The sequence below is a fragment of the Anas acuta genome, chromosome 3 (genome assembly GCF_963932015.1).
Source record: "Anas acuta chromosome 3, bAnaAcu1.1, whole genome shotgun sequence".
NCBI lineage: Eukaryota > Metazoa > Chordata > Aves > Anseriformes > Anatidae > Anas > Anas acuta.
In genome coordinates this window covers 107,818,927-107,843,724 of record NC_088981.1, presented here as the reverse complement: position 1 = coordinate 107,843,724, position 24,798 = coordinate 107,818,927, and the positions used below count along the sequence as shown (strand labels likewise).

The 24,798-nt window shown below is 36.6% G+C and overlaps 1 long non-coding RNA gene across 1 annotated transcript in view; it reads left to right on the top strand.

Annotated features, from left to right (window-relative positions):
* The window catches only part of LOC137854800 (uncharacterized), a 36,728-nt gene extending 31,784 nt beyond the window's left edge, over positions 1-4,944 (top strand). The window contains exon 5 of the long non-coding RNA XR_011095401.1: positions 2,197-4,944. This is a non-coding gene — a long non-coding RNA (uncharacterized lncRNA). The remainder of the gene's footprint in view (positions 1-2,196) is intronic.
* Positions 4,945-24,798: the final 19,854 nt, after the last annotated feature.

The window sequence follows — 24,798 nt, the reverse complement described above, 5'->3', positions numbered from 1 at the left end:
TTATACCACTGTGTACCTGAAGGTTTTAAGGAGGAGAGCTGGGATGAAATAAATAGGAGTGTGTTCAAAAGGTATCAATGACAGGAGTGTATGTGTGTATAAATGTCTCCAGGCCTAGAGACATCATCCTGCAGAGAAGGAACCCAGAAACTTGGTGTGTTTTTTAGTTTTTGCTTTGTTTTGCCCCATCTAATTGGTTTAAACTGATACGTTTTCAAAATGGTATTCACTAGGACAAAAGAGAGCAACTTTCTTTTCTTACAAAACAAAAACAAAACAACCCAGAAAAACAAACAAACAAACAAAAAACTTTTACTCCTCTTGTTAAGCACCATTTGAACAGAAGGTCTTTGCTGCCAGAGTTGTAAGTTTTGTCACTATTCTCCTTATCTTGTTTTCAAAAGCAGTGATTAGAAATATTTTATGTACCTACATTATATTTACCTTTTTCTTCCAAAAGGTAATGAGTGAGTGAGCACTTGCTGGTTGATACAGTGAATACTTAAATATAAACAAATGTATCCTCCCCCCCCCCCAAAAAAAAAAATGTCCCTGGATATGTAGAGATAAAACACATGTAAATATATACTAAATATATACATGAATTATTGTCCATGATAAAATATTACACATATTAGACAGATGTATATGAGTTTCATATTTTCTTTCTAACCAGAAACTATATATTCTACCTGAAAGTTTGCATGAAAAAAAATTACCTTTTTAAAAAAGGAACCGGAAAACAGAAGTATTAACTGGAGAGCTCTTTCTGTCATGACCTGTGTCTTGGGCTGGAACTACCCTGAATGATGATGAATACCTTGTATTCCCCTACATATTATCAAAATGAAAGTTAAGCTCACAGAGATATATATGCACTGCATTTTTGTAAAAGTTTACTTGAAAACATGGATTGCTGTGTTTTGTCCTACATCTATTTTCTACACCTTTTTATTGATGTGATAAATAAACCACATGCAAACTTTATATTCTTTAAAAGGAACTATATTGCTCTCCACTCTACTTATATTCGTAAAAGTGGTTTAACTTTGTGTACTGACGTCAGCTAAGTCAATTGGATTTAGACCTGCCCTGGAATATTGGTAGTAGAACTTGCATGGGATCCAGTTCTGCTGTTTTTGTATCAGTGGGAACAAAACTAGGCTCATAGTGTAGAAAGCTCGTAATAAACTTTGGTTCAATAGAGGATATGGAAGGAATATAGTTTATTCTTAAAATGATTTATTTAAATTAGTAGACCAGAATTATACTTAAAACCAAGTGTCTAAATGCACCTGTTTAAGTCAGCTTCTTGTTCTCTCAGGTATTTAGGCATTGAATTTTCCCCATTAGCAACATGATTGACACTGTGGTCCTTACAATAACACATGATTATAACTCTGAAAATAGCAATTACATAAAATGGAAACCAGATGTTGCATGGAATTTGACTCTCTTGGTTTCTCAGTGAAGTAGATGAATTTGTAAAGCAGAAAACCACAATCATTATTCAGATGGATTGTACATGAATTAATGACATAATATCTAAATCATATATGGCTGAAAATAATGATTAACTTCAGCTATCAAGATAAGCTAATGGAAAACAGATTTTTTTAAAGAAAAAAAATCAAGGACATGCTCTTTTCAATATATTTTATCTTTATGGTAATAACAAAACCAGACCTGTTTTAACATTTCTTTATCCCTCAGATATCAAGGATATATGTTAAAAATAAGCTCTTCACAACTTTTAACCTCAGAGAGTGAACTGAGCAACCATTTTCATTGTTACTTGTTGATGGCAAGTGCTTTCCCATTTTAGGCTGTAATAAGTTTGATCAAATCACCCCACTTTAATAACATAGAGTGTTTAGTGAATGAGCTTTAGCAATGTTCAGTTTTGCATCTGCATAGAGTACAAGTGTCAGGTCAGTGCTAGGTCTTTGAGTTCACATCACAAACATGCAAACACACAAGCAAACACCCTGTGACAGAGCAGCAGACCACCACATTGCTTTGCAGAACTTTAATGAACCTACAACAAGAAGTATCACACACACATCTCAACCTTCAGTTAGCAGCATCCTAAGTGGTTAAATTTATGAAAGCCTTGGCACATCATTTTCACTATCATGTATTCTCAATGACATCATCATTGTAAAATTAGGAACTTTCTTTCTCTCTTTCCTGCAGATGTGGAAGTTTGAAATTGCATTCCATGGTCCTGTGCCACATTTCATCAGCGTTTTTCCTTTGCTTTCTCCAAAGACTGGCCACATGTGGTGTGTAGATTGCTGGTGCTGTTTGGGATCTCATATCAAATACTGCTACCTAATCCCAGGCGGGCCTTGGCGGGCCCACACCTGCAGCTGATTGAATCCTCCCGGAGTACAAAGGCCTGATTTACAGCATCAAGGATACAGGGCCTGGTTGCAGCTGGGCTCCAGCAGGAAAAGGAAGTTGTTCATCATCTTGTGTGCATTTCATTAACAATAGTGTACCCGATATGTAGCTTATACAATAATTTCAAATCACTGACAGAGAGCATTATGGTATTTGGCATTAGGAGGAAAAATACTTCAGGATGGGCAAATTAAATGTGAGCGTGAGGTTTTCATGTGACCCACTGAAGGTCCACAAGCTGATTTACACTGGAAGGGCTAATATTGAAATATTTTATTTATTTAACTTTATCCCATTTCTTTCACTTTGTCTGATGAATGGGCTGGTACAGCATGTGAGCCTCAGTGTACAAGCATGGGAGAAAGTTATAGCCATTTTCAGAACAAGCAACCCCAAAGTTATGTTAAAGTAAGAGGTGACTATGGCTACAAGACTATTGTCTTTAAAAACAGGGAACTCAAGCTTCAGAAAAGAGTTTTTAGATAAATTCCCTTATCTTCTTGGTGCACAAATGGATTAATCTGATGAACATTTCAGATGCCCATATTTGCATTAGCTGTATAGATATGGGAGGAAACGAACATGGTTAATATGTCATTCTTCAAGCCTACATGTCCTACCCATACATAGAGTACAGTAACATGAATTCAGAAGAGGTTGTGGGTATTTGTTTCCTGGCAGAACAAACTTTTCTGTCCTGGCTGTGGTCTGAAATGTTTCTGATTGAACATTCAGTGATGTGGTTTATCTATAATAGTTGATTATTTACAAGAAAATATAATTCTTTATTCTTATTCAAAATCTTTTGAATTTTATTGAGTTTTTAGATCTCCATCCTACTTTATAAAGTAAAATGTTTTCTTATTTCAACAGAAAAAAAAATTATTTGTCAAAATGGGGTAATTGTATTCAACTTTCCCCAATCAGAAGACTGCCAGAAGACTCACAGAAATGGCTTGCATATTTGAGCCCTTTAAATTGAAAAGACACAAAGTTTGGTTGAATAGTCTCTAAATTGAACTCATGGTCATTTTCTGAAACAATTAAGTAGTTTCCTGTCTAAATGGTACTATTTACACTGCAAAGTCACTGAACTTCTGCAATTGCAGTGTCAAATATAATTTAGAATTGATGGTATTGAGCTGAGGCATTTAAAGAATACATCATATATCCATACAAATTCAGCATAGTTTTGATGTTGCTAGGACAGATAAGATAACACTAAGAGAATTAAAAACTCTCTTGTTTGCTTTGTGATCAGGAAATTAAAAAAAAAAAATCTTGAATAACATTAAGTTTAATATCTACACAATCAGAAATACATTTTAGACAGGGTAAGATTTGCAATTTTAAAAGTTCATTAGTTTTATTGTAACATCATAGTCTAACAGCATTTTGCTGAAAAACAAATTAAAACTCAGAAGGCCTTTCTACCTGAAAAAAAAAAAAACAAACACAAAAAAAACCAAAAACATATCTATTCTTTTATATCCAATTATTTCATTAATGTGTAACATGAAGTATTATTCTGGAAAACAATTCTCTCTAATGTGTAAACCCAGTTGATAACTGCAGTTCAAGAAATAAGTTAAAACAACAATACAGTGTTAAAAGCCCACAAAAAGAAAAATACTATTTCACCAATTCGTATTATTATTATCACACCCTTCATGTACCAATTGTGTGAGTAGAGCCACATGAATTAGTGTGATTTTCTGAAAAATTATTTTTAAAGTGTATATTACCCAGAAGACTTATCTGAGTGGATAGTTTTAGAGGCACAAATCATGGGGAAAACTCAGCTGTGACTGTTGGTTTGTCTTTGGTGCTGAGAGATTCTGAAATTATCAACTAAATGTTGTTCTTAAAGGACATATAGCAATGAGAATAGTAGTAGTGAGGCTGTCAAAATCTGTGTCTCTTTGAGATGTTTTGCTGACTGCATCCAGATTTTTTTTAGCACTTCATACCATGCAGCATTTTCAGACTCTTTCATGGGTACCTAGTTATGCCAAAATTGTCATGACTTATTTTTCCTTAGTCTCCTCATCTTTTGTTGTTGTTATTGTTGTTCCCAGTAATATTTCCTCATACACAAGTCTCAGATTTGTACTTTCTTACTGACTTTAATGTCTGTGCTAGTCACTCAGCCCAAAACCTTCAAATATCTTCTTGTTTTTACTCCCTTACTGCTTACTCTTCCTCTCCTCTAATCTAATTAAACTAGTCATGTTTATTACATTCTTTCTCTAGCATGAAGTGTGTCTGTGGTGTGTTTGTAGGGCAGGACGCCTTCACCAAGGTTTTGAAGTCAACAGACTCCCAACAAGGAACATAAATGACATAAAGTCCTAATGATTTTATGAGACAATGAATTTATGTTATGAGACGAGACATCTCACTGTTCCTTCTTCTGAGCATTTGGAACAGTCTCTAACCTCTTACTGTATCCAAAAGACCCTTTTATTGCCTGCTCCCATAACCATGTACCCGCCTGCTCTGATAAATGCTTGAATTACATGGCTGTCCAGGCCATGTGAGAATGGCCAGCATTGGCTTTTTAAAATTGCTACAAACACAACTTCTCTATACCCTCTCCCACACCATTTTGTTCATGCCTTAGGTTTTGAAAATATCATGTGAATATGAGAGGAAATAGGAAGATCGAAGACATTTGTGTTAGATTGAGTATCCTGATTTCATGATGAGATGAGAAGTTATCTTACATTTCTGAATTCCAGAAATATGAATATTATTGAGGACTGGAATAAGTCCATTGAAATTGTCTGTAAAAATAATTTCCCTTGAATAGTTACCCATACAGTATTGTTGCTTATGCAGTTATAAAAAAAACATTTAGCACTTTATAATCCAATCTCTGCTCCTATGCAAGCCTGGGAACATATTCTGCTTAGAAGGGTAACAACTTTTACAAAGTGTTCCTCATGGAAATCACCTGGAAAATGTCCAGGATGGCATTCCAGATGTTATAGTTTTAACAGTCACAGAAATACGTTGCACTGCATTTCCAGATCCTGCATACAGTAAAATGACTGTATGGGGTAGCACCTTCACCTTAACCCAAGAGCATTGTTACAGAATTGTTTAGCATTTGATATGTAAGCTGGGATGTTCTAAACTTCTCAGTTGGTGCTGGCCTATCTCTGCTTACAGGAAAGCCAAGTGTAAGACCTGAGATGACTTTACAGAAAGCAGAGTTAGACCAATACTGAAAGTCTTTGGTGATTACACATACGCTCTAAGATTGGTCATGTACAGTTCACATCTCTATATGTATAGATATATCAGGAATCTATGTATAGATATATCAGGAAAGGTCATTAACTTCTTTCTGAACATGGTTTCTTTGTTACAAATATACAATGAAATGCCTTTTTGATCTTTTGGCAAAGTTATCTTTTGCATGACTGTAAGTGCCAAAATTTTATCTGGCACTGCATACACGTGATGACTTCAAATAACGTAGAAATGACTCTGAAACCTGCTATTCAGGGTTAAAAGAAAACATATTTCATAATGGGATAATATGTTCAATTCTAATTCTTATCAGCTTTTAGGCTTGTCCATGAGTAATGTGACCAGTGTTTGAGCCATCTATCTGACAGGCTGTTGGGCTGTTATCTTGGTGTAGAGCAATATAAAAAATGCCAAATTCAGAGCTCGGATAAAGCCTGAAACTTATCTTTGGAGCCATGTCAAACTCCAAGCTCACATGCAAGTTAAAATATTAAATTTTTTATATTTGCTTGGCTGTTCTTTAATAAAATACCTAGAAATCCAATGCAGATTCAGTAATCTAATGCAGATTCAGTAATCTACTATGCTAGCTACTGCCTAAAATGCACCTTAAAAAAAAAGTAAAAAAAAAAAAGTATCTCTTTCAATAAATGACTGCAGAAGCATAAAATAATGCACAGTGATTAGAATCAAGCAGTCTGAACATGACTATACAAAGAATCCCAGTGCTTTTTCAAGAATTTTAGAGTGACTTTTCTAGCTTTTTACAGAGTAGTTTTCACTGCAAATGTCCAGAAATAGTACTGCTGCAGAAGTTCACATGGGATCACTTCTCAAACCAGTCCAGATCCCCCAGATAGTATCTCTTACCTCTAGCATATCAACTGCACCACTCATCTTGAAGTCTTCTTCAAACTTGATGATAGTTTGAAGTCTTCTTCAAACTATCAATGTTAGTAATGAAGTTATTAAATACTAATAGTCACAGTATGGAACCTTGAGGGACAATATTTATTAATGGTTTCCATACAGATTGTTTACTGTAGGTCTTTGGGTGCTGCCATCCGGATGATTACTTATCCATCTCATAGATGTTTTTATGTTCAAGGTCCTCGGGTGGTCTCAAGCCTGATTTTTTCTTATGATGTGAGGGGCTTAATTCCACAAATCATGACTTGAGGTTCAGGAAACTTGAGAGTTGTAGGAAGAGTGATTTCCAGTGAAAACGGGTCATACTCAGAAGAAAGATATTGCCAAAGAGATAATAGGAGATGTTTCAAAAAAAGACCAGATGCTTACAAGGAGGAAGGAGGGAAAGACTGACCATGCACTCCTGAAGCAAGAAGTAGAAAATTTGGATAATGCAAAATGTCATCTCTGCATGATGAGTTAGTGAAAAATTTAGTTTGCTGATGTAGAATCAGAGGAAACATATAACCTTAAGACCAACTAGAGTTAATTCAATCAGGAAAAAAGAAAAACCCATGCATTAATGTCAAAGGAATAGTATAAAAGGAGGACAGGAAGAAATGCATACGTGCAGCAAATTAAGGATTAGAAAATGAGGTAATATCTGAAATACTGTAAATACAAACAGTAATAATATCTGTGGACATTTAAAATGAAGAAAAAAAAAAAGTGGGGTGGAAATGTCTAATGGTCATTTGAAACTGCTTTCAGGCAAGTTCAGTTGGTAATTTGGACTGGAACAAAAGCACTTGACAGGGCTCTGGGAAGATATGTCTGAGGCCTTGGTGACTGATGGGAAACACTGATACTGAGCAGAAGATGAAAGTGTAGGAGGGGGAGTGGGAAGTGGCATTGCAGTAGCCTCAAACAGTCATGCAGAAGCACAACACTGGTGCCAGCCAGAGTGCTGCCAGGGTGAGTATGACAACCATAATGGTTTCTGTGTGGGTAGATGATGATTATCTGGAATGCGTTGTCTGCCCTGCTGCAGTGCCAGCACCTGCCAGCATCCAAGCCGGCACTGCTCACTGCTCCCTTACCCCCATGGTCCCACAGCATTTCCTCCATCCTCTCTACCAGCTGACTGGGGGGCTGTGGGGCTGAAGACCAGGGCTATGATGGGTGGATTCTTGACCAAGGTCTGGGCAGCACTTTTCAGGCAGCACTGGAAGATCCTCAACCCTGTGCTGCCCTTGCTGTGGTGAGATCTGGCAATCATCTACAGGACACAGTGGTGGCAGGCAATGGTAGTGGAGAGGCTCTTTGTGCACACTTTGTGCCAAATAAATTTCTGGAAGGCATGCCCTCAGAGGAAAAGCTGAAGACACTTTGGTTTTCTAGTCTGGAGAAAAGAACGCTAAGAGGCGAACCCTCATTGCTCACTACAGCTTCCCGAGCAGGGGAAACGGAGGGAGGTGCTGTTCCCTTCTCCCTGGTAACCAGTGACAGGACCGATGGGAATGGCACAAAGGTGCACCAGGGGAGGTTCAGGCTAGGTATTAGGAAAGATTTCTTTACTGTGAGGGTGGTCAAGCACTGGAACAGGCTTACTAGTGAAATGGTTGATGCTCCATGGCTGTCAGTGTCCAAGAGCCATTTGGATAATGCCCTCAATAATGTGTTTTAATTTTTAGTGAGCCCTGAAGTAGTCAGGCAGTTGGACTCAATGATCTTTGTATGTCCCTTCCAACTGTACCATGCTATTTGATTTTATCAGGCTGGACAGGGAGGCTCAGATCCAGCAGCTGTGGCCTGGCTGGAGGACAGCACAGTAATGGATGTCTATGGACTTGTCAACACTATCATGCACCAGTGCAAAGAGAAGGCCTGGAGGCAACCGAGTCACCAGGATGTCTCCAGTGCTGGACGGCAGGAGGACAGGTCCATAGCCACCCACAGCACTAATGCCTTCCTGCAGGGGACTCCTGCCGCAACACCTGGACCCTCCAGCAGCACTGCAGGTCCTAACATGGAGGAGCTCCTGAGCACATCCAATATCACTAGCTTTAGATAGTTCTTTTATAAAGAAATTTCTTAAGTCATTTTTTCTGTTCTCCTCTGAGGTCCAGATGCACCGGTGTAAAAGTGAACCTATCGTGATGAATGAGTATCATGTGTTGCTCTTAGAGTCCATTTTTCCAAACTGTTTATGCTTAAAACATACTTATTACTGTGCTGAAAAAGAGCCAATGTTGCTCAGCACTACTGCGTCACTGTCCCTCTGCCCTTGCAGGGCCTCTGCCTGATCCTGGTGCCTTGGGTCCTTAAAACATGATGGGGCCTGGCCCACTGCTCACGCAGGGCCTCTTCACCAGGGCATGATGGGGCAAGGCCCTTGGGCCTCAAAGAGTCCCTTTCCTGTCAACAGGCTGCCATATTCATTTAGAGCTTGCCTGAATGTCATCTCGTTCTCTCATGAAGGTGCTTTGTAAAGAAAAGCTATCTCAGAAAAACAAACAAACAAACAAAAAGAACCTATTGATTTGCAAACTGTCTTGAAGGTAGTTTACTGCCATTTAATTTCATAACAGGTCATTCCCTCTCCTGGTACAGTCTGCTTTCTTTATAAAGCCCCTTCAAACAAGAGAGATTTATTCTCATTTTCTGTTCAGCGTAGAACTCTTTTCTAGAATCTATTTTTTTTCCAGAAAGAGAGGGGCATTTGAAACAGCAGTGTATACAGGGAAGATCACAGAAGACCCTGTACATTTATTTACTTATTATTTTTAAAACACTCTTAGTGATGCTAACACATGAGGATACTATCTCTTGTAAAGTAGCTACACTTTATTTTGGAGAAAGTGTATACTGAAAAACATTTCTATAAGTACTCTTTCTCTTCTTGAACATTTCTCCAGAGGATCATCTTGCCTCCTTTCATTTCAATTCACAAATCATTATTTTTCCAGCCAAAGATTCCTTTATTTGGTAAGTAGCAGAACAGAACTTTATCCACATGTTGTCACCACAGGTTTCCAAAATAGCCTATTCAAGTGGGTTGGCAAATTTCAAGTAATATGTGTGTAGAAGTGAAAACAATATCTGGCTTCTTGAGTTACCAGACTTAATTGTGCCAATGTATGCTTTCATTGCCTGTTGCTGTTCCACAACTTTCTCAAACATAAACAAAACAGAGTTCCAAAATATTAGAACTTTCCAGCTTTGAGAAAGTTGTTTTCTTCCTCAAATTGGGTAAGGGATTTTCTAGCTGTCAAAGAATGGAAAAAGCGTTCAAAAATATTTTTTTTTTCCCAACCACCTTCTAATGCTTATTCCGTATTGCATTTTTACCCATCATGTTGTTGATGTGTGTTAAAACACACAGCAGAAGGTATTTGCCTACCAGTTCCACTCAGTGTCTGTGTTGACATAACAACTATTTGTCAACACAACATGGTGCTTAGATGTAAGCACTCACAGACCACTAGTTGAGTGCCCTTTTCACCTGTTTGACAGCAACATATTTATGTATACTAGTTAAAAACAAATAATACATTTATATTATTATATAATCCAATAGAACTTGAAGGTTTTAGAGAATAAAATCTTAACCCCATCCGCTATGTTGAGCATGAAAGTTATCCATGGAACTAGCTGTGATTCACTGTGCGCTCCCTGACTCTCGCATACCATTAGATGTGCACATGAATATCCTCATACATGTTTTTTTTTCATTCTTCATAACCTAGATTTCGTAAAACTAGGCAGAGTAGTCTCCAGTAAGTGGAAGTGGTCATTTGTGGTTTAAACTTCATTGATCATCAGGAAAAAAAATGTTTGGTGAGAGCAACATAAAGATGAGCCCATAAAACTGCAGATTCTAGTGATAGGCAGGAATGCAATTTATAATTAACGTTTTGTTTATTTGTTTTTGCTTTTGTGCATGTGTGTGTGGGGTGTTTATTTTTAATGACCAAAGTTTGCTGTGGCATTACTAGTTATTCCCTCCAAATGATTATTTCTAGCAGTGATACTACAGAAGAGCAAAATAAAATGCCATTACCAGTGCAAAACTTGACTTATTTTAATGATCTCAGTGAGCATGGGTATGGTTCTCAGGTTAAGCAAAACATTAATTAAAACAGCTGCTCTGCCTTAATTTGCTTCACTTTCCTAACTTCTTGGATTCTTCTTTATTACAATTGTTTTAAGAATTTTTGAGGCTTGAATTACGATGGTGTGGATTAGAAGCTGACTACCCTAACTACAACATCTGTAAACTCTTAATTTCTGCTACAGCAGGTGTCAACTTTTCCCTAGATGACTATCCTTCTGTTGTTCTGGTTACATGTAGCCTTGTCAACAAGCTGTTTGTCAGCTGGTACTCTTATGTTTCCGTTCTTTCATACCATTGATCAAGCCAAAAACTGGAGAGGATCTAGGGTGGAATTCCCTTTAGTTCCATGGTGGTTGATTTAAAGTATAATCAGACAGGTCAGAGAGCAAGAAAAGGCATATGAATAACTGTGAATGATTCTGTCTTTTATGATACTATATTTTGTTAGGAGTTGCAAATTGGAACATTAATATGTTGGAACTAACTTAACTTCCTACTTAGCAAAAGCCATAGGAATTCCCTGGATGTCTGAGTATATATTTCACTAAACAGGCCAATATGATGAACACATATTCAGTGATGTAGAATCCACTACAACTTTTAGTGTGTTGTTCCTTTAGTTAGTAATCCTCAATGTAATTTCATGCCTGAGTTGTATTGCTCCAGTTTCCAGCTGTTGGAAGGCATTTTATCTACAAAAAAACTATTCCTTTGCCTGATACTATCAACTTTCTCTTTTTACAGATTGCAGTAAAATAATTTCTTACTTTTTGTCTCCTTTTTACACTCATCACTGCAAGAGTCATGTTGTCCAGTTCTTTAAAATTTCTTGTGATGATGGTCTGAACCATCCTTAAAAATCTCCATCCATATATTTTCAAGCATGCTTCATTAATGACTAGCTGTGAGACTTGCTTGAGACATGCCATGGAACAAAGAGTCCTGATGAGAGGCAGAGTATGTTAACCCAGGCTCAGTGCCATGCTGATAGCTGTGTGCTTAGCTAACACGGAATCTGTTCCAATGCCTGTTGAAATCAGTGGCTGAGGTCCCATCGGTTTCTCTGAGTTCTGGAACAGGCACATGTTTATAGGACTTTACAGATTTTTTAATAACAAACATACTTTGTGAGATTTTATGTCTTATGTGAACCTTTATTTAGTCCCAAAAGACTTCTTTCTAATCTCATTTCTAGTATCAGTTCCAAATTGATACTAGATTCCAAATAATGAATAGATGAAAAATAATTAGTAAATCTGAGATGAAGCCATCACCTTCTGCTTTGTTTTCCCATAAGATATAAAAAATCTGTTTCCAGTCTTTTCATGCAATTTCTCTGATTAACCATTGCTTATTAACTATTTGTTAATGATTAAGCATTTTCACAGAAATACTGATTAACTTTCACTGAATGTCAGGCTGACTTGCCAAAACCTTGCCTCAGGGCCTGTGCTAATGTCAAGGGAGTCTCTACTTGCTTTCAAGTAAAAAAAGTGTTCTAATACTTTTCTTGCACTGCATGGAAAGAGAACCTACATGTGTAAACAAGCACCAAAGTTTGTTCAAGCTGCAGTTGGTTAGGAAGAAACTCACAAGCAGAATGGGCTCACCAGTAAGGGTGAATAGGACTCTGGTTCCTGCATGTAATCAAACTCTGGTTCAATTGTCTATCCTGCACAGGGAGCCCTTCTGGTGCCAGATTCAGAGTACCACACAGCTACTCTCACCAGGGCTTAGGCATGAGAGATGAGAAGCTGATCTACAACTTGCAGAGCTGCATCAACATTGTACAGTGCTTGATGCACTAACTCCCAAGGCAGGGTAGGCTAACCTACGCTTGATGCCCCTGCACTGCTGCCACATGGCTCTCAAATCACAGTCTGCTATGGGAAACCACCCTCACATGCTGACGTTACTTCTCAATTTCCTGCAGCTGACTGTACAGGCAAAGTCTCCCTGTCTGCATATTTATGATCCAAATCTTGTTGAATTCAGTGGCCAAACTCCCACTGGTTTCTCTGGGCTTTGAAATAAGTGTCCTGCTTTGGAATGGCCCTGTGCTTTCTCTGACTCCAAAGTTTATGAATCAGTGTACGCAGTCTGTCTCTATTTCTGCATGTTTCCATTCTTCTGAAGGGAGCAGAAGATGGAATATGAGCTGGACTGTTTGCTTACTATGTGGCAGTCAGTATGTGTGCCACAGGTTGGATACTGCTGTTGGAATAAAGGAAAATTGTAGGGAACTTAATGGCTATAAGAATAATATAAGTTGAAAAAGTGCCAATAAAATCCAAGAATCAGAATCCAGGGACATTTTTAACAGAATATGAAATCTCATTCTGAAAACACTTTGATACCTTTAACAAATATTTTTCCATTTTTCCTCATAATTATCTGGAAAAATTAATTTATTTGTTCCTATTGCTCAGCCCTTTTACAATACCACATCAAAAGAAACTTAGCAATCACATAAGTGCTGAAAGAACTCTTGATTTTTCTTAAATTCTTTATTAAAATCTACCTCAGTGAAGTTGTAGCAATTTTTTTTTTTTCTAATTCAAATTCCAAAGAGGCAAAGCAAGGAGTGACTGTAAAGGTATATGTGCCTATCTAATAGGCTCTTCTACACACTGAAGTCAAATTAAGCTAGCTACAATAACTTTACTGACCTCATATTTTTGTCTGAGGGTATCCTCTGGCTTTTCTAATTCGCTAAAGATCACACACTATGTTATTCTTTGACAGCAAATATCTACGGTAACAAAAAAGTTTTTCTGTCCTCACAGAAAATTTCCTTTATTATATTTTGTAAAGCACCAAATCTATGGGAAATTTCAAAAAAAAAGAAAAAGGAAAAAAAAAACCACTTGATAAATAGGAGTATCAAATTATTTCTGTGATGAATTGTCTCCAGCAACCTGGTTAGTAGGGCCATTTAGTACATATTTCCATGATTAACTCAATTTTCATTTTAGCTTAGCAGTTCACCTTTAAATATTTAGTTTGGTTCCTGCGGACAAATGTTGATGTTGGCTCTCTTGTCAGACTGATGAAAATGTTACACAGATGTCCTTTGGTGATCCAGTACCACTAAAAAGCCTTCAAATTGCTAAATGATGAACTCTCTTTCTCCATCATTCTTCTGTTTGGTGACTTTCACTTAAGATCCTTTATCACTCATTCTGTTTACTTGTCTAATGTCCCCCACTCTTCCTAAGTAATGCAGCAATTTCTGTCTGAATATTCTGTTTGCTCAGCAAAACCAGTTGCATTATACTGCTCCAGCATTTACTGGATGCTGATTAACGTTTATGACAATATCCTACATTTTGTTTAGAAATATATTATCTCAGATTTTAAAGTAGATACTTCAGCAGTTTTAGTAGTAGCTCACAGAGTCCATCCCTTAACAGAATATTTTTAGATTTAATAAAAGTAAACCAATGGCTCACATCACTTCAGGAAATCTAATTTAGTCTGCACAAGAATACTTTCTTCCTTTCTTTCTTTCTTTCTTTCTTTCTTTCTTTCTTTCTTTCTTTCTTTCTTTCTTTCTTTCTTTCTTTCTTTCTTTCTTTCTTTCTTTCTTTCTTTCTTTCTTTCTTTCTTTCTTTTCTTTCCTTCTTTCCTTCTTTCCTTCTTTCCTTCTTTCCTTCTTTCCTTCTTTCCTTCTTTCCTTCTTTCCTTCTTTCCTTCTTTCTTTTCCTTCCTTCCTTCCTTCCTTCCTTCCTTCCTTCCTTCCTTCCTTCCTTCCTTCCTTCCTTCCTTCCTTCCTTCCTTCCTTCCTTCCTTCCTTCCTTCCTTCCTTCCTTCCTTCCTTCCTTCCTTCCTTCCTTCCTTCCTTCCTTTTCTGTCCCTGACTGTCTCTCTCTCTCTCTCTCTCTCTCTGTCTTTTTCATCCTCCAGGAAATGTGATATCCTCTTCCTTTTAATTTTTTTCCATAGCTGACTTGGTGGCAAAGAAGTTGTCATCTCTGGCCCTGTTCCCTGACTGGTCATTTAGGTTATATTTCACTGTGCTCATTTGAACTAGTCTTTCTGTGTCTTTGAGGATGCTGTAGTTGCAAATTGGGAGTGAATAGGAGAGCAAGCAGTATTCACACTAATTTAGAATACCTAAAGCTCAGAGACCCCTTTCTTCAGTTCCTTCCCTATACAGGTAAAGGAGACAGGTAAACTGTACACAGGGTTATTCAAAACAGGAGTTCAGAGTTATTTACAGAGCAGGAGCACAGACACAATGGGAATCCAATTCATAGGTGTCTTAGGCCATTTGAGAAACTCTAGGGCATCTTTCTTAGCTTCAGTTTGCAGATGGGTGCTATGTGCCATCTGACAGTCCCACGTGGATATTCTGAATTCCCTGGGATATCTTTTTTTTAGGCAACTCTATTGAGCTTTGACTGTTCATCTTTGCTCTGTAAGTTATTTCCAGACTTAGCCTATAATATTTCTTCCTTATTTGTAATGCAGATTGCTTTACTTTAAAGGGAGGCTGGAATTTAGATTATAATTGCATTCAAATACATCATGCATTACATCTCTGCCACATATCCATCTACAGAATGCTTAAAAGAAAGCCTTTCATTAGCACTTACTGTACAAGCACCAAAGCTATCTTATCAAAAGCATAAGACACTCACGGAGAGAGCAATTCTATGTAATACTCTCTAAACCCCACATGATCTTATGTTCTTTCTTGAGCGGGAGTTGAGAGACCTGTCTGTTCAGTACTTTCCTGTTACCTAATGATCAGTTTTGTTTTCAACTTTTCCTTCAAAATCCAGAACTCTCCTAGCACTGTCTCATTGGCTCATGGGAAATGTCTTTTCTGAAATGAAATACTTTTTACCATCCAAATTCATTTTTTTACCTTTCTACTAACTAGTGTGGTGTTCAAACTATGCCTTACTTCAGTGAGGTGCTTGAACTTGGCTCCTTCAAAGCTCAATGCTTGAATAAAATAAAACCCAGAAATACTAACCATCCTGTGTTAGTAAAGTTCTTGTAAAACACTTATAATACAGACAGAACAAAATAAAAGTTTAATTTATTAGACCAATTCGATATTCACTGTTTTCTGTACAGGTGAGAAATAATTTTCTTCACTGTTCTGAATTCTCTACACCATAATTGTGTGATACATGAGAAAAATTTTCAAGGAACTTATTAATTTGTCATTGTCAACTATTGATTTGTCATTCTCAGTAAAAAAGTATCTTATGTTCTGAGCAGTGCATTTAGTCAAAGACACAAAGTCTTTATTTCACTTAGCAGCTAGACAGAGTGAATGATGGGCATCACTGTGAAATTTCTGATGTACTTTCTTTTCAGTATCTATAGTTTCTTCAGTATATCTGGTAGGGTTTTGCATCCTGTTTGCTAATGCATTTTGAACAACTTCTGAAACCTAGAATATTTCTTCCATCCTTTAAAAAAGTAGCCCTAATTTTACTGGGTGAAATTTCACTCCTTTAGAGCACCTAATATTTTGAACATATCTATGCTACACAACAGAGCACCATGATTGAGACCTGTCAGCTTGCACTAAATGAGTTAGTATGTCCATAGGGAACAGCGTGATGCCACATAAGACACCAGTTTGGCTCTAAGAAGCACAGCAGCTTGGAAGTATGGCTATATAATCCCTGAGCTGAGTCCTAATGATATGGTTGTAGTCAGGGGATTGCATATTCAGAGCTACTTTGGTTAGTTCTTCCTGCTCTTGTTCTGTGTGGTTACAGAAATATTCTACTTCATGGGAACTTGAAGGAATTTGCATTGTTTTTCAGTTAATTATTATTATTATTATTATTTATTTTTTTTTCATGCGCTGATTGAAAGCTAACCTTGTGTTGATTAATTGATACAAACAAACCATAATTAGCATTGCTCCAGAGGCTGAGTTTCATTGCTGGCAAATGAGGTTTTACTTCATTCACTTCAGTGGACTTGAGCCTGCTTATGTCAACACTGACTTTGGCCTCAGAGAATGAAAACAATAGAGTCATACAGAGGAGAGTGCTTTTTTCTTTTTCTTTTTCTTTCTTTTTCTTTTTCTTTTTCTTTTTCTTTTTCTTTTTCTTTTTCTTTTTCTTTTTCTTTTTTCTTTCCTATCAGTGTATTAAACAAAAGATAATATTAAGTTTGGATAGTGGATAAAGTTAAGCTATGCTAATACTTATAATCAACTACCACTCTGTTGAAATTAGAAATCATGCATTCCTGAGGTTTCTAGCTATTTTTCTTGCCAAGAACATGCAATGTTTCTACCAATTGCATAGTAAAAGTGAAAGAAAGACTTTTTTTTTGCAGTGAAGCAGTCAGCATTTACTGTAAGTTCACCTTTAAATCATGGACACCTTGATCGTTAAAACAATACACAGGATGGAGAGATACTGCTTGACAAAAAGCTGTGAAAACATTATGCAGTTTGAGGAACAGAAATTGAACAGTGTTCTTTTGTGGTGTAAAAAATCTCATCATAGAAAGTAACAAAGAAGCTAGTAAGTCTCATCTTCTCTCTTTGTCCCTGTTTCTCATTAATAAGAGGAAATTTGCCTGCTCATGGTGAAACTCTCACCCTGTGAAAGTGAAAATTTCCTGCAGGTGTTGGGCCAAGCTGTGAGTACACCTTGCATGCTGGCTTAAGTGGAAGGGTGGTCCCTCAGGCTTCACCTAGAGTAGAAAAAATTGGTATCAGTTTAGACATTCTGGAAAACCTTTACTCAGCAGGCAAAGTAGTGAGATTTCCATCCTTAAGAGATTTTCAACACTTAGTCAAACAGCCACAGCTGATTTGACAGCTACATTCCTGCAGGAGGCTGGACTGGATGGTCCACCCAGAAGTCCCTTCCAAACAATATTTCTGTGAGTCTATCAACTTGTCCAGTCTTTGGTACAGGCTCATTATACTGGTGTATATCAGCCTGGGTATTCTGTAGAATAATAAATTACTTTCACAATGGAAAACACTTTCACATGTAGTGCAGCACATCTGCGTAGAATATTGTACCAAAGTAGCTACGTTCTTTTAGTTATGTCTTTACAAAGACACCATTGTAATAATGCAAAAGATCAAATAACAAGATTTGTGTTAAATACCTAACCTTTTCCATGATCATGTTTTATAAAATCTTAGGAAAAGATTATTCTTGTTCCTCTTCTTCCCCTTTTTCCTCTTCATCCAGTGTGATAGGAATGGACCACATTATATTTTTGAGTATTGTACTTTTATTATCTGTTCATGGGAAAAATACTTTGTAAAGTTGCTGTTTTAGATATACTATGCCAATGTTTAAACCTCATCTGGGATTTAAAGATTCTTCTTCTGAATAAACCACTAGTCTTGAAGTACTTGCAAATTTATGTGATCTCTGTAGGTAATGTGAATTAAAACATTGTTCTTTTTCACACTGAGAACAGACCTCTGACTCAGCCCTGATGGTCAAAAACTTAGAGGCAGAGTATCCTCCCTTTATTATAACAAATAGAGAAAGAAACATTTGCTCAATTCTGATCTAAAAGACTGTCAGTTTCCAGACCTAAAACACACATCTGACCTTCTAACACGGAAGTGCTAGTTTATAGGCTAAGCCAAATAATTTTTAGTGCTCCACCCAGGGTTACAAGACCTTTATGTTGTCTATATTTTTTCCACTTAGTGTAATTAATAACAACTTACTTTTAGTCAGTTTATTTTGCCCTAAAGGATGTAAACACAGCTTTATGAACTTATGAAGAAATAACAGGTTTTCCATAACTACAGTGGCCATCAGCTTCCATTGCAAGACTTCAGTTTTACAACCTTATAATGTTCACTTGGGAAAAACAACAACAATAACAAAAACAACAACAAAAATACTTGAGCTGATAATTGCTGATTTTAGTCTAAGGGCAAAGAATTCTTCAGCAGAGTTTGATGAAAAGCCACCAAAATGCACCTGAGTTACAGACCATTAAAAATCACCTATATTTCAAATTTTAGAATTTGGCTTGAACTTTAGGTTTCACACCTTTCTTTGTATGAAAATTGTCATTCAGTCTTTAATGATGAATGGTCAAACTCTGGACCTTGCACTTTGTGTCTCACATGAAAAGTGGTACCTCTTGTAACATATTGCACCTTGATTTAGAAGTAAGAGTGCCTTAGAGATATGGTTGCAGCTCCCATTCAAACCACTGTAAATCCTGAAGGTCAGTCTATTTGACCATGTGAGTATATTTCAGTCCAAAATTATTTGACTGCATCACTAACACTCCCTATAATTAAGTAGTTATCCAATGCTTATCATAACTATCTGAATGATTATTTCCATTTGTTTCATTTCCTATTGGTATCTTGTCTCATCTTATTTATTTATTTATTTATTTATTATTTTATTTATTTTTTAACTTGCTAGAAGATGAGTGATTTATTTGCTTACTTTTTAACATTTATTTTTTTTTTTAGAGGGCTTTAATGGTTTCTACACAAACCCATAATCCACTGGAGATTTCACTTTCTTTTGTTATAACAAGGCAGAATTGATCTAGACAGAATTGATCTAGACCTGGCATTAATACTACAGCAGAAACCTCCATATCTCTTTGGTAGAGAAAACAACTGGTGAAGCAGAACAGCTATCAGGAACCTAATAACATTTTTTTATTTTATTTTTTTTCTAAGAGATTTCTGCCCACTTTAGTCCCTTTTGTCCTAGTGTTTCTTGCTCAGACACTCACTGATATATCTCCGTGTGAGTACCTGTATGTGCACTAGAAATTTGCACTCCCATTGTAGTCAGTAGAGATTGCAGTCAACATAATGCCATCTGTGAAATCTCCTAGGTAAAAGCAACATTTCAGGTTAAATTATATTTTATAGGCTCTACTAATAGAGGAAAAGAAGATTTATTATTATTATTAATTATTTATTTATTTGTCATGGAATCATAGAAAAATTCTGGTTGGAGGGGACCTCTGACTGACTTCTGAGGATCTTCACATTTGTAATGGGCTGTAGTTCAGCTTTAAGCCATTACCTACCACCCATTGAACTCAGCATTTTAGTTAGTTTTCAACCTGTCTTTCCATCTGTCCAGTCCATATCTTAGCATGTTGTCAACAAGAATGTTGTAGAAGAATAAGTCTTGCTAAAATAAAGATAAATGATATCTACTTTCCCCTTCATCACTGAGCAAAGTGTTTTGTCAAAGATAATAAGGTTTGCCAAGTACAAAATATTCTTGCTATGTCTGTGCTGTTGCTTTTTCTTTAATTATTATTATTATTATTTTTTCCCAGTAATGTCCTGCATGCCCTTCATGTGTCTAGAAATGTCTATCATGAGGATCTATTCCATAGTCTTTTCAGGGACAGAAGTGAAACTGAATGGTCTGTAGTTTCCTGGATCTTCCTTTTTGTCATTCTTGTAAATAGGTGTATTTGCCCTTTTCTAGTGATCTGTGACATCTTCTCTCCATGACCTTTCAAAAATGGTAAAAAGTGGCTTTATGATAATGCAGAGCAACTTTTTAGTAACCTTGAACGGATAGCATACATTTGTATGTATGTCCCTTACTCAACCCAGATTTATTATTCATAGATGGTCATTTACTTTCAATTGGTTCTTGACATAGAAATGTAGGGGATGACTTTATCTATGAAGACCACGACAAAGAAGTTTTATCTGTGTAAGGTTTGGCACAAACAAATCCGAGCCTCTACATGTTATTGCCATGCAAATAAAAGAAATAACACTTATTGCACTAAATCTCACAAACAAAATTAAATTGCTATGCCTCAACAAGTCCCTGGAGTAAACAGTAATGTTGCTTAACTTTTGGTGTATGCAGTATATACGTCTACATCTGAGCTAGTCATTCGAGGCTACTTTTTTGTCAAAGAGAAAATGAGTTGATCCAGAATGATTCTTGACTTATTTTAGACATCTTCTACATAACAAGATGAGCTGTGCCTTGCACTGACTATATTTACTAGAATAGGGGACTGGTTCAGACACAGATATCTAGTTGCCAGAAGAATCCCCACATTTGCCCAGTCTTGGCTAGCACTGAGTGAGAGGTACAATTCTTACTCCAGCAGCAGAGAAAAAGGATTACAAATCCAGCTATGATCATGGGGTGGTATGCTCATCCTATGCTCAAAAACCCAGTAGGTCACATTAACCGTATCATACACATGAGTTTACAGTGACTTCTCTTCTAATTTCTCTGTGAAGCTGTGTTGAAATCAGCTGGAAAATGGTAGAACTATTTAATAAGGCAGTAAACTAAATGGTTAATGTGAACACGTTTAAAATGCAGAAGAGAATAAATAGGAAGTTATTTAGCTTCTAGAGCCAAATAAACCTCCGGGCTTCTTCTAAAAGTTTTTAAAGAGAGCAGTGGGTCTCATACTAGTAGCAACACAGTGCTTCCCAACCAGCACACCTACTGTTTAGCATGACACTGGAAAAAAATCAGCACCTCTGGCCTCAGCTGTAGCAGCTGCAGAACAGATGGAGACTAGTGTTGCTTGACTCCTCCTCCACTTCTAATTAACCTGTACAAAGAGGAAAGCAGTCATAAGATCCTAAGTGAAAAACCCTATGTCTCTGCTAAGGCCTTTACACTATAAGAGTGGTGAAAAGTGGGGAGAGCTCTATATCTTAGCAGGTACAGCTCCTGCCTTTCAACACAGAGACCACACTTTGTGTTTAAAGCAGCTGCTTACATTAATTCAATGCATCTCACCTCAAAACTTAATGTTCAGTGGCCTTAATTAATGAATGGTTTGACTCTCAGTACTTCTCATCAGCTGGGAATCTCATATTCAGGAGAAACTTAATTTAATGGAGTAAAGTCTAATCTCATCTATAGACACACAGGGGGAAAAGTGTTCACAAAATCTGTGCTGACTTACAAAATAATTACTTAACTGTGGAAGATGTGAGTCCTCATAGGATCTGTGCTGAGACCTCCTGCCAGTGGGTGTTCTGCACTAATAAATATGTGTGCATATACATATACTTATATATATATATTTATATACATACATATATGTATATGCTAAATGTTTGCATGTATATAACATAGTAAGTATAACGTAGTAAGTTTAGGGCAGAAATATGCTTGAAGAATTCCTGTGTAACAGAGGCAGAGCCGACTGAATATTTAACTTGCATATGTAATGAATAATAGCTGTTTGAACTGCCATAAATTTTAATATCTGTGAAGGGAAGGATTCTCATCCAGGTCTTCATTTGTTCTTTATAGTTTTTTATTGTTTATTTCAAGATGGACTTACTATAGAATGGGAATCACACAATGAGACACTATGTGATTCAAAAGTATACATTCTGAAGTATGAAGAATTTATAATGTGTTAAGACAAATGAAAAACTGAGTTTAGGAATGGGGATATAAGAAGGAAGCAAGAAGAATTGCTTGCAAATATCATGAAAAAAAGAGCATGTAAATCACGTGATTTAACCTTATGTCATAATGATGTTTTGGCAGTTGACTTGGGCAGATGCTAATTTAAAATCAAATTTAAAAAATGTGTTTTAAAAATAAATGTAAAAGTTAAAAAAAAACACATCCGTTTTAATAATTACAGAGGGTGTCACAGGGAAAAAAATGCTTAGCAGGTGTTGGCCCAGCCAATAGTCCAAAATATTTTATGTTATTGCCCAATATAATAATATTATACAACGACATCACCATACAACTTCAGAGGTGTAGGTATTCATCAGAGAGTCATTAAATACTGGATTTTCTCAGTGTCACACAATGCAGAAACAGTTGTATTGGGTATTTGTGCTGATCCACTGAGAAAAGCGTCAATGTTGAATAACCCTCAAACATGTTGTAATTTAGCTATACAAAGTATGTAGAGGGTTGTAATTTAAGCTTGTCAGCTGGTGGACAATAGGCAACATCTCTGCTTCACACTCCACTCATTTATAAAGAAAAATGTCCTTTTTTTTTTTTTTTTTTTTTTTTTTTTTTTCTGTGATTCTTTATAAGGTTAATTTCTTGCCCATTCTGTGTTTTGAAGATGCTGTTGTTTTCCATCTCTTAATTTCCTCACTGTCATTATTTAAGGATTCCCTTTTCCCCCATACAAATTTGCCACTACTGTCTTTAGCTTTGCTTTCAGGCTTCTAGATCATTTTCCCATGTGCTTGGATCTCCTAACGGCTTAGACTGTCTTGTGGCATTTGTTTTTTAATTTCTTCGCTTGGAAGTGGACTCAGATCATAGCCTGGAGCCTGTATCTTGCCCTATGTGTTCTCTCACCTCCTAGATTCCAGGACAACACCTTTCTGTTTTTCACTTTTTTTTTTTTTTTTTTTTTTTTTGTGTATGTGTATACTTTTATATGTAAAAAAGCAATAAATAAGCAATCTAAACATCCTGTTTTAATCTAATGAGTTGATCTACAGACATGCATATGTGCTTAAAGCAAATATGTATTAAAATTTTTGATGGGTCAGAGCACTACAAGTTTCTTTCAAGCTTGGAGTAGCCTCTTGATTTACAGCTGATACTTACCACTGTCATTATTACTTTTATTATGTAAAACATGACAACTGGCTAAGAGTCCCAGGCATAGACTAGCATCCTGTTATGTTTAATACAATGCAAACATAGAATGAAAAGATTCACTGCTTCCTCCTCTGAGAACTTCATGCACAGACCTGGACTGAACATCACACAATATTTTCTAGAAGCATCTCAGCAGGAATGGATAACAGAGCAGGGCATCAAAGGATTTCACTTACCTTGTGCAGGGTAGACTCTATTTCCTACCAGAATTAAATTAGGTAATTTGACTGCATCTGGATTTTCTTGCAAGAAACTACCCTATGTAACTTAGTAGATGTACAGTTCAAAAGAATGTTATGATCCAGACAAAATCTGTGATGTCCCCTATATGGGAGTTTTACAATTGGTTGTGAAAGGAGAAGTAGCCCAGCCACCACTGTTGCTAAAAATTATCACTTTTTTTTTTTTTTTTCCTCACTTTTTGAGAATTAGGAATTACAGAATAATAATGCATTCAAGATTTATATTTCATAGGGTCTGCCGTCCTTTCTCTCAGAAGTGGCACTGGTGGCACTGCACTGAGACTAGTAATGTGCTGGTTTTAGATCAAGTATTCCACTGTATTTAAGAAAGGGTTTCCATGTCAAATCTCCTGTATTTTAAAAACAATTTTTACACAGTTACATCAGCACTCCTACAACTTCTTACTTATTAAATATAGTTCCCAGTGCGATGCCCTGGCTTAAACACAACAGGTACTTTTATGAAACCTGGTTTGAGTTCTTAGTGCAGCTGTGCAAAACTTTTGTAATGAAACCCAAAACCTGCTCAGGCTTGAGTTTCATTACAAACCTGAAACTCACATCAGGTTCTCTAAAGGGTTTGTCAGAGTTCACAGCTCTAAAGGTCTGAGGCTGGATGAAGCAAGTCTAAGCTGAGTTATGGTTTCAGGTGCAAGCCAGGGAAAATGCACTGTTTTGACCCACAACTAGATAAAACCCAGTGGTTTATGTTAAAAAGGAATAAGTCCTTGCAAAGGAAAAAATAGGGGATGAATTTCATAAGTTCTTGTGAACCAAAGCAGTTGGGTTTTAAGCTGTGTAGGTGAAAATTCATCAACAGTTATGACTGCACAGTTTATCTTTCTTTTATTCATTATTATGAGCTTGGCATTTGTTATATTGAAGATAAGTTCATCTGTATAGTCCCTAATGAGTTGAATAAAATTGCAGTTGAAATACATAAGTATTCCTCTGATCTAACAGAGAAGTTACTCATTAGTGAGTCAGGAGGTGAATTCTGCACATACTTTGACAATGGACCAGTTATCTTATGTTGAGCAGTGGTATGAATACATGTATTTCTGGCTTTACATTTCCATGTCTGAAAATTGCTTTTACCCTTCCAAATGAAAGCCATTCTAGCACATGTATTCCATGTGATAGAGCAGTGTATTGAGAATCCTGTAGTAACACAGAAAAATCTAAAACATCTACAGAGCACAATGCACCAGTGTTCCTCCAAATTAGCTCACTTTTCTGGAACAGTGCAAGAGAATCAGTGTCCCATACCAGT